This window comes from Doryrhamphus excisus, unplaced genomic scaffold (genome assembly GCF_037039965.1).
Source record: "Doryrhamphus excisus strain RoL-2023G ecotype Guam unplaced genomic scaffold, RoL_Dexc_Guam_v1.1 HiC_scaffold_24, whole genome shotgun sequence".
NCBI lineage: Eukaryota > Metazoa > Chordata > Actinopteri > Syngnathiformes > Syngnathidae > Doryrhamphus > Doryrhamphus excisus.
Window position 1 is genome coordinate 6,640,001 of NW_027621862.1, and position 5,000 is coordinate 6,645,000.

General features: G+C 51.8%; 10 non-coding genes and 12 pseudogenes across 10 annotated transcripts; all 22 read right to left on the reverse strand.

The window, feature by feature from the left end:
* Positions 1–39: 39 nt before the first annotated feature.
* Positions 40–158, reverse strand: LOC144895444 (5S ribosomal RNA). Its single transcript, XR_013625946.1, has one exon. It is a non-coding gene; the product is annotated as a 5S ribosomal RNA (ribosomal RNA).
* Positions 159–270: 112 nt separating this feature from the next.
* LOC144896610 (5S ribosomal RNA) lies at positions 271–386 on the reverse strand (annotated as a pseudogene).
* A 112-nt stretch (positions 387–498) lies between these two features.
* On the reverse strand, positions 499–617 carry LOC144896035 (5S ribosomal RNA). Its single transcript, XR_013626402.1, has one exon. It is a non-coding gene; the product is annotated as a 5S ribosomal RNA (ribosomal RNA).
* A 112-nt stretch (positions 618–729) lies between these two features.
* On the reverse strand, positions 730–848 carry LOC144895446 (5S ribosomal RNA). Its single transcript, XR_013625948.1, has one exon. It is a non-coding gene; the product is annotated as a 5S ribosomal RNA (ribosomal RNA).
* A 112-nt stretch (positions 849–960) lies between these two features.
* On the reverse strand, positions 961–1,069 carry LOC144896893 (5S ribosomal RNA; annotated as a pseudogene).
* A 112-nt stretch (positions 1,070–1,181) lies between these two features.
* LOC144896007 (5S ribosomal RNA) lies at positions 1,182–1,290 on the reverse strand (annotated as a pseudogene).
* Positions 1,291–1,402: 112 nt separating this feature from the next.
* On the reverse strand, positions 1,403–1,521 carry LOC144895368 (5S ribosomal RNA). The gene has a single exon (XR_013625866.1). It is a non-coding gene; the product is annotated as a 5S ribosomal RNA (ribosomal RNA).
* Positions 1,522–1,633: 112 nt separating this feature from the next.
* On the reverse strand, positions 1,634–1,752 carry LOC144895681 (5S ribosomal RNA). Its single transcript, XR_013626188.1, has one exon. It is a non-coding gene; the product is annotated as a 5S ribosomal RNA (ribosomal RNA).
* A 112-nt stretch (positions 1,753–1,864) lies between these two features.
* Positions 1,865–1,973, reverse strand: LOC144896624 (5S ribosomal RNA; annotated as a pseudogene).
* A 112-nt stretch (positions 1,974–2,085) lies between these two features.
* LOC144895433 (5S ribosomal RNA) lies at positions 2,086–2,204 on the reverse strand. Its single transcript, XR_013625934.1, has one exon. It is a non-coding gene; the product is annotated as a 5S ribosomal RNA (ribosomal RNA).
* A 112-nt stretch (positions 2,205–2,316) lies between these two features.
* On the reverse strand, positions 2,317–2,425 carry LOC144896439 (5S ribosomal RNA; annotated as a pseudogene).
* Positions 2,426–2,537: 112 nt separating this feature from the next.
* LOC144897226 (5S ribosomal RNA) lies at positions 2,538–2,656 on the reverse strand. The gene has a single exon (XR_013626796.1). It is a non-coding gene; the product is annotated as a 5S ribosomal RNA (ribosomal RNA).
* A 112-nt stretch (positions 2,657–2,768) lies between these two features.
* Positions 2,769–2,877, reverse strand: LOC144896694 (5S ribosomal RNA; annotated as a pseudogene).
* Positions 2,878–2,989: 112 nt separating this feature from the next.
* LOC144896008 (5S ribosomal RNA) lies at positions 2,990–3,098 on the reverse strand (annotated as a pseudogene).
* A 112-nt stretch (positions 3,099–3,210) lies between these two features.
* On the reverse strand, positions 3,211–3,329 carry LOC144895286 (5S ribosomal RNA). The gene has a single exon (XR_013625782.1). It is a non-coding gene; the product is annotated as a 5S ribosomal RNA (ribosomal RNA).
* Positions 3,330–3,441: 112 nt separating this feature from the next.
* LOC144896695 (5S ribosomal RNA) lies at positions 3,442–3,550 on the reverse strand (annotated as a pseudogene).
* Positions 3,551–3,662: 112 nt separating this feature from the next.
* Positions 3,663–3,771, reverse strand: LOC144896556 (5S ribosomal RNA; annotated as a pseudogene).
* Positions 3,772–3,883: 112 nt separating this feature from the next.
* On the reverse strand, positions 3,884–4,002 carry LOC144897244 (5S ribosomal RNA). The gene has a single exon (XR_013626814.1). It is a non-coding gene; the product is annotated as a 5S ribosomal RNA (ribosomal RNA).
* Positions 4,003–4,114: 112 nt separating this feature from the next.
* Positions 4,115–4,223, reverse strand: LOC144896333 (5S ribosomal RNA; annotated as a pseudogene).
* A 112-nt stretch (positions 4,224–4,335) lies between these two features.
* On the reverse strand, positions 4,336–4,454 carry LOC144895298 (5S ribosomal RNA). The gene has a single exon (XR_013625794.1). It is a non-coding gene; the product is annotated as a 5S ribosomal RNA (ribosomal RNA).
* A 112-nt stretch (positions 4,455–4,566) lies between these two features.
* Positions 4,567–4,675, reverse strand: LOC144896058 (5S ribosomal RNA; annotated as a pseudogene).
* Positions 4,676–4,787: 112 nt separating this feature from the next.
* On the reverse strand, positions 4,788–4,896 carry LOC144896335 (5S ribosomal RNA; annotated as a pseudogene).
* Positions 4,897–5,000: the final 104 nt, after the last annotated feature.

A 5,000-nucleotide genomic window follows, 5' to 3' on the forward strand; every position in this document is an offset into this window, starting at 1 on the left:
AGCGCCCTCTGCTGTCAGGCAAGAGCAGAAACCATAAAATGCTTACAGCACCTGGTATTCCCAGGCGGTCTCCCATGCAAGTACTAACCAGGCCCGCCCCTGCTAAGCTTCCGAGATCAGACGAGATCGGGCGTTTTCAGGGTAGTATGGCCGTAAGCTGCCAGGTCAACTGAAAAGATCCTATTTGAAGGCGACGCAGGCCAAACTAGACTCCAGCAAAAAGTGTCAAACAGCGCCCTCTGCTGTCAGGCAAGAGCAGAAACAATAAAAAGCTTACAGCACCTGGTATTCCCAGGCGGTCTCCCAACCAAGTACTAACCAGGCCCGCCCCTGCATTGCTTCCGAGATCCGAGATTGGACATTTTCAGGGTAGTATGGCCGTAAGCTGCCAGGTCAACTGAAAAGATCCTATTTGAAGGCGACGCAGGCCAAACTAGACTCCAGCAAAAAGTGTCAAACAACGCCCTCTGCTGTCAGGCAAGAGCAGAAACCATAAAAAGCTTACAGCACCTGGTATTCCCAGGCGGTCTCCCATGCAAGTACTAACCAGGCCCGCCCCTGCTTAGCTTCCGAGATCGGACGAGATCGGGCGCTTTCAGGGTAGTATGGCCGTAAGCTGCCAGGTCAACTGAAAAGATCCTATTTGAAGGCGACGCAGGCCAAACTAGACTCCAGCAGAAAGTGTCAAACAGCGCCCTCTGCTGTCAGGCAAGAGCAGAAACCACTAAAAGCTTACAGCACCTAGTATTCCCAGGCGGTCTCCCATTCAAGTACTAACCAGGCCCGTCCCTACTTAGCTTCCGAGATCGGACGAGATCGGGCGTTTTCAGGGTAGTATGGCCGTAAGTTGCCAGGTCAACTGAAAAGATCCTATTTGAAGGCGACGCAGGACAAACTAGACTTCAGCAAAAAGTGTCAAACAGCGCCCTCTGCTGTCAGGCAAGAGCAGAAACCATTAAAAGCTTAGACCACCTGGTATTACCAGGCTGTCTCCCATCCAAGTACTAACCAGGCCCACCCCTGCTTAGCTTCCGAGATCGGGCGTTTTCAGGGTAGTATGGCCGTAAGCTGCCAGGTCAACTGAAAAGATCCTATTTGAAGGCGACGCAGGCCAAACTAGACTCCAGCAAAAAGTGTCAAACAGCGCCCTCTGCTGTCAGGCAAGAGCAGAAACCATTAAAAGCTTACAGCACCTGGTATTCCCAGGCGGTCTCCCATCCAAGTACTAACCAGACCCACCCCTTCTTAACTTCCGAGATCGGGTGTTTTCAGGGTAGTATGGCCGTAAGCTGCCAGGTCAACTGAAAAGATCCTATTTGAAGGCGACGCAGGCCAAACTAGACTCCAGCAAAAAGTGTCAAACAGCGCCCTCTGCTGTCAGGCAAGAGCAGAAACCATAAAAAGCTTACAGCACCTGGTATTCCCAGGCGGTCTCCCATCCAAGTACTAACCAGGCCCGCCCCTGCTTAGCTTTCGAGATCAAATGAGATCAGGCATTTTCAGGGTAGTATGGCCGTAAGCTGCCAGGTCAATTGAAAAGATCCTATTTGAAGGCGACGCAGGCCAAACTAGACTCCAGCAAAAATTGTCAAACAGCGCCCTCTGCTGTCAGGCAAGAGCAGAAACCATAAAAAGCTTACAGCACCTGGTATTCCCAGGCGGTCTCCCATCCAAGTACTAACCAGGCCCACCCCTTCTTAGCTTCCGAGATCAGACGAGATCAGACGTTTTCAGGATAGTATGGCCGTAAGCTGCCAGGTCAACTGAAAAGATCCTATTTGAAGGCGATGCAGGCCAAACTAGACTCCAGCAAAAAGTGTCAAACAGCGCCCTCTGCTGTCAGGCAAGAGCAGAAACCATAAAAAGCTTACAGCACCTGGTATTCCCAGGCGGTCTCCCATCCAAGTACTAACCAGACCCGCCCCTGATTTGCTTCTGAGATCGGGCGTTTTCAGGGTAGTATGGCCGTAAGCTGCCAGGTCAACTGAAAAGATCCTATTTGAAGGTGACGCAGGCCAAACTAGACTCCAGCAAAAAGTGTCAAACAGCGCCCTCTGCTGTCAGGCAAGAGCAGAAACCATTAAAAGCTTACAGCACCTGGTATTCCCAGGCGGTCTCCCATCCAAGTACTAACCAGGCCCGCCCCTGCTTCGCTTCCGAGATCGGACGAGATCAGGCGTTTTCAGGGTAGTATGGCCAAAAGCTGCCAGGTCAACTGAAAAGATCCTGTTTGAAGGCGACGCAGGCCAAACTAGACTCCAGCAAAAAGTGTCAAACAGCGCCCTCTGCTGTCAGGCAAGAGCAGAAACCATAAAAAGCTTACAGCACCTGGTATTCTCAGGCGGTCTCCCATCCAAGTACTAACCAGGCCCGCCCCTGCTTTGCTTCCAAGATCGGACGTTTTCAGGGTAGTATGGCCGTAAGCTGCCAGGTCAACTGAAAAGATCCTATTTGAAGGTGACGCAGGCCAAACTAGACTCCAGCAAAAAGTGTCAAACAGCGCCCTCTGCTGTCAGGCAAGAGCAGAAACCATTAAAAGCTTACAGCACCTGGTATTCCCAGGCGGTCTCCCATTCAAGTAGTAACCAGGCCCGCCCCTGCTTAGCTTCCGAGATCGGACGAGATCGGGCGTTTTCAGGGTAGTATGGCCGTAAGCTGCCAGGTCAACTGAAAAGATCCTATTTGAAGGCGACGCAGGCCAAATTAGACTCCAGCAAAAAGTGTCAAACAGCGCCCACTGCTGTCAGGCAAGAGCAGAAACCATAAAAAGCTTACAGCACCTGGTATTCCCAGGCGGTCTACCATCCAAGTACTAACCAGGCCCGCCCCTGCATTGCTTCCGAGATCGGACATTTTCAGGGTAGTATGGCCGTAAGCTGCCAGGTCAACTGAAAAGATCCTATTTGAAGGCGACGCAGGCCAAACTAGACTCCAGCAAAAAGTGTCAAACAGCGCCCTCTGCTGTCAGGCAAGAGCAGAAACCATTAAAAGCTTACAGCACCTGGTATTCCCAGGCGGTCTCCCATCCAAGTACTAACCAGACCCACCCCTTCTTAACTTCCGAGATCGGGTGTTTTCAGGGTAGTATGGCCGTAAGCTGCCAGGTCAACTGAAAAGATCCTATTTGAAGGCGACGCAGGCCAAACTAGACTCCAGCAAAAAGTGTCAAACAGCGCCCTCTGCTGTCAGGCAAGAGCAGAAACCATAAAAAGCTTACAGCACCTGGTATTCCCAGGCGGTCTCCCATCCAAGTACTAACCAGGCCCGCCCCTGCTTCGCTTCCAAGATCAGACGAGATCGGGCGTTTTCAGGGTAGTATGACCGTAAGCTGCCAGGTCATTTGAAAAGATCCTATTTGAAGGCGACGCAGGCCAAACTAGACTCCAGCAAAAAGTGTCAAACAGCGCCCTCTTCTGTCAGGCAAGAGCAGAAACCATAAAAAGCTTACAGCACCTGGTATTCCCAGGCGGTCTCCCTTCCAAGTACTAACCAGGCCCGCCCCTGCATTGCTTCCGAGATCGGACATTTTCAGGGTAGTATGGCCGTAAGCTGCCAGGTCAACTGAAAAGATCCTATTTGAAGGTGACGCAGGCCAAACTAGACTCCGGCAAAAGGTGTCAAACAGCGCCCTCTGCTGTCAGGCAAGAGCAGAAACCATTAAAAGCTTACAGCACCTGGTATTCCCAGGCGGTCTCCCATCCAAGTACTAACCAGGACCGCCCCTGCTTAGCTTCTGAGAACGGGCGTTTTCAGGGTAGTATGGCCGTAAGCTGCCAGGTCAACTGAAAAGATCCTATTTGAAGGCGACGCAGGCCAAACTAGACTCCAGCAAAAAGTGTCAAACAGCGCCCTCTGCTGTCAGGCAAGAGCAGAAACCATAAAAAGCTTACAGCACCTGGTATTCCCAGGCGGTCTCCCATCCAAGTACTAACCAGGCCCGCCCCTGCTTCGCTTCCGAGATCGGACGAGATCGGGCATTTTAAGGGTAGTATGGCCGTAAGCTGCCAGGTCAACTGAAAAGATCCTATTTGAAGGCGACGCAGGCCAAAGTAGACTCCAGCAAAAAGTGTCAAACAGCGCCCTCTGCTGTCAGGCAAGAGCAGAAACCATTAAAAGCTTACACCACCTGGTATTCCCAGGCAGTCTCCCATCCAAGTACTAACCAGGCCCGCCCCTGCTTAGCTTCCGAGATCGGGCGTTTTCAGGGTAGTATGGCCGTAAGCTGCCAGGTCAACTGAAAAGATCCTATTTGAAGGCGACGCAGGCCAATCTAGATTCCAGCAAAAAGTGTCAAACAGCGCCCTCTGCTGTCAGGCAGGAGCAGAAACCATTAAAAGCTTACAGCACCTGGTATTCCCAGGCGGTCTCCCATTCAAGTACTAACCAGGCCCGCCCCTGCCTAGCTTCCGAGATCAGACGAGATCGGGCGTTTTCAGGGTAGTATGGCCGTAAGCTGCCAGGTCAACTGAAAAGATCCTATTTGAAGGCGACGCAGGCCAAACTAGACTCCAGCAAAAAGTGTCAAACAGCGCCCTCTGCTGTCAGGCAAGAGCAGAAACCATAAAAAGCTTACAGCACCTGGTATTCCCAGGCGGTCTCCCATCCAAGTACTAACCAGGCCCGCCCCTGCTTCGCTTCCGAGATCGGGGATTTTCAGGGTAGTATGGCCGTAAGCTGCCAGGTCAACTGAAAAGATCCTATTTGAAGGCGATGCAGGCCAAACTAGACTCCAGCAAAAAGTGTCAAACAGCGCCCTCTGCTGTCAGGCAAGAGCAGAAACCATAAAAAGCTTACAGCACCTGGTATTCCCAGGCGGTCTCCCATCCAAGTACTAACCAGGCCCGCCCCTTCTTAACTTCCGAGATCAGGCGTTTTCAGGGTAGTATTGCTGTAAGCTGCCAGGTCAACTGAAAAGATCCTGTTTGAAGGCGACGCAGGCCAAACTAGACTCCAGCAAAAAGTGTCAAACAGCGCCCTCTGCTGTCAGGATAGAGCAGAAA